Source organism: Arachis hypogaea, chromosome 4 (genome assembly GCF_003086295.3).
Source record: "Arachis hypogaea cultivar Tifrunner chromosome 4, arahy.Tifrunner.gnm2.J5K5, whole genome shotgun sequence".
Classification (NCBI taxonomy): domain Eukaryota; kingdom Viridiplantae; phylum Streptophyta; class Magnoliopsida; order Fabales; family Fabaceae; genus Arachis; species Arachis hypogaea.
In genome coordinates, this window is record NC_092039.1 from 43,936,809 (window position 1) to 43,940,024 (window position 3,216).

Consider the following 3,216-nt stretch of genomic DNA (forward strand, 5'->3'; position numbering starts at 1 on the left):
CAAACTGGCGTTGAATGCCAGCTTTCTGCCCTATTCTGACATTAAACGCCAGAAACAAGTTGCAAGCTAGAGTCAAACGCCCGAAACAATATTACAAACTGGCGTTTAACTCCAAGGTAGGCCTCTACACGTGAAAGCTTCAATACTCAGCCCAAGCACACACCAAGTGGGCCCCGGAAGTAGATTTCTGCATCATTTACTTATTTCTGTAACCCTAGTAACTAGTTTAGTATAATTAGAAGTTTTTACTATTGTACTAGGGGTCTTTTTCCCTATTTTCGAATTCAGATGTCATTTTGGGGAGGCTTCCCATACTGCCATGCCTAGACCTTTTTCTTATGTATTTTCAACGGTGGAGTTTTTACACACCATAGATTAATGTGTGGAGCTCTGCTGTTCCTCGAGTATTAATGCAAAGTACTATTGTTCTTCTATTCAAGTCATGCTTATTCTTATTCTAAGATATTCATTCACACACATGAACATGATGAATGTGATGATTATGTGACACTCATCACCATTCTCACTTATGAACGCGTGATTGACAACCACTTCCGTTCTACATGAAAACAAGCTTGAATATATATCTCTTGTGTTTCTAATCAACGATTCACATCGACTCCCCTCTGACAATGGGGCATCTGAATCCGAGATTAGAATCTTTGTTGTATAGGCTAGAATCCATTGGCAGCAGTCTTGATATCCAGAAAGTCTAAACCTTGTCTGTGGTATTCCGAGTAGGATCAGAGAAGGGATGACTGTGACGAGCTTCAAACTCGCGACTGTAGGGCATGGTGACAGACGTAAAAGGATAGTAAATCCTATTCCTACACGATCGAGAACCAACAGCTGATTAGGCATACGAGATCTGTGCATGGTATTTTTCATCCGAGATGAGAAATCCTATCACAATTTTGTGCACCAAGTTTTTGGCGCCGTTGCTGGGGATTGTTCAAGTTTGGACAACTAACGGTTTATCTTGTTGCTCAGATTAGGTAATTTTTATTTTTTCAAAAAGTTTTCAAAAATCTTTCAAAAGTTTTTTTTATTTGTTTTCGTTTTTCCAAAAAGATATTTTCGAAAAAAAATCCCAAAAAAAATTCATAAAGTCATAAAAACTCAAAAATGTTTCATGGTTCTTGTTTGAATCTAGGGCCAAATTTTAAGTTTGGTGTCAATTGCATGATTTTAATTGTCTTGCAATTTTCGAAACACATGCGTTGTGTTCTTGATGATCTTCAAGTCGTTCTTGATGAATTTCCTTGTTTGATCTTCATGATTTATTGATTTGCACTGCATGATGTTCTACATATGCATTCTTGCATTCATATGGCCCAAACATGAGAAAGTTCTAAGTTTGGTGTCCTCCATGTTTTCTTTTATTAAGAAAACTGAGTTCTTGATGTTCATCTTGATCTTCAAGATTGTTCTTGGTGTTCATCTTGACGTTCATAATGTTCTTGCATATATCTTGTGTTTTGATCCAAGAATTATATGTTTCGACTCATTTTGTTGTTTTTCAAAATTGAAAACATATCTTCTTGAATAAAGGATTTAGCTGGGCATTCAAAACGCCCAGTGAAAAAGAAAAACTGGCGTTTAAACGCCAACCAAGGTACCGGGCTAGGCGTTTAAACGCCCAAACCATGCAGCAATTGGGCGTTAAACGCCCAAAACATGCAGCTCCTGTGCGTTTAATGCCAGGATGACACAAGGAGAGGAATTTTGTTTTCAAATCAAATCTTTTTCAAATCTTCATATTTTTTTTAAAATCAAATCCTTTTCAAATCAAATATTTTCAATCATATCTTTTTCAAAATCATATCTTTTCAAACATATCTTTTTCAAAAACCAAATCTTTTTAAAATTTCTTTTTTAAATCTTTTTCAAAATAAATTTCAATCATATCTTTTTAATAATATCTTTTTCAAATCATATCTTTTTCAAAAATTTGATTTCAAAAATCTTTTCTAAACTTCCTATCTTTTCAAAATTTGATTTTCAAATCTTTTTCAACTAACTAATTGATATTTTTTTGTTTTACTATTTCTTATCTTTTCCAAAACACATAAACAATTTTTCAAATATTCATTTTAAATTTTATTCTTTTTATTTTCAAAAATTCTCCCCCCTCTCTTATATTTTTCTATTTAAACACTAACATTCCTCCTCCATTGTCAATTCGAACTCCATCTCCCTTTGTGTGTTCGGATTCTTTCTTACTTACCTCATCCTTCCATTCTTGTTTTCCTCTGACACCTCAAGAATCTCTATACTGTGACATAGAGGATTCCATATTTTCTTTGTTTTCTTCTCTTTCATATGAGCAGGAACAAAGATAAAGGCATATTTGTTGAAGCTGATCCTGAACCTGAAAGGACTCTGAAAGGAAGCTAAAAGCAGCTAAAGCACAAAACTTTGAAGAGCACCTCACTAAAATTTTTGAAAAGGAAGCAGCAAAAAAAAAACAATTATGGCCGAACCAAACAACAATGCAAGGAAGATGCTTGGTGATTTTACTACACCAACTTCCAACTTCTATGGAAGAAGCATCTCAATCCCTACCATAGGAGCAAACAATTTTGAGGTAAAGCCTCAATTAGTTTCTCTACTGCAACAGAACTACAAGTTTCATGGACTTCCATCAGAAGACCCTTATCAGTTCTTAACTGAGTTCTTGCAGATCTGTGATACTGTTAAGACCAATGGGGTTGATCCTGAAGTCTACAAGCTTATGCTTTTTCCTTTTGCTGTAAGAGACAGAGCTAGAACATGGTTGGACTCACAACCTAGAGATAGCCTGGACTCTTGGGATAAGCTAGTCACGGCTTTCTTAGCCAAGTTCTTTCCTCCTCAAAAGCTGAGCAAGCTTAGAGTGGATGTTCAGACCTTCAGACAAAAAGATGGTGAATCCCTCTATGAAGCTTGGGAAAGATACAAGCAGCTCACCAAAAAGTGTCCTTCTGACATGCTTTCAGAATGGACCACATTAGATATATTCTATGATGGTCTGTCTGAAATTTTCAAGATGTCACTGGACCACTCTGCAGGTGGATCCATTCACCTAAAGAAAATGCTTGCAGAAGCTCAGGAACTTATTAAAATGGTTGCAAATAACCAATTCATGTATACCTCTGAGAGGAATCCTGTGAGTAATGGGATGCCTCAAAAGAGAGGAGTTCTTGAAATTGATGCTCTAAATGCCATATTGGCTCA

At 35.8% G+C, this 3,216-nt stretch overlaps 1 non-coding gene across 1 annotated transcript; it reads right to left on the reverse strand.

Annotated features, from left to right (window-relative positions):
* Window positions 1–2,866: 2,866 nt before the first annotated feature.
* LOC112799384 (small nucleolar RNA R71) lies at window positions 2,867–2,974 on the reverse strand. The gene has a single exon (XR_003200965.1). It is a non-coding gene; the product is annotated as a small nucleolar RNA R71 (small nucleolar RNA).
* Between the last annotated feature and the right edge of the window lie 242 nt (window positions 2,975–3,216).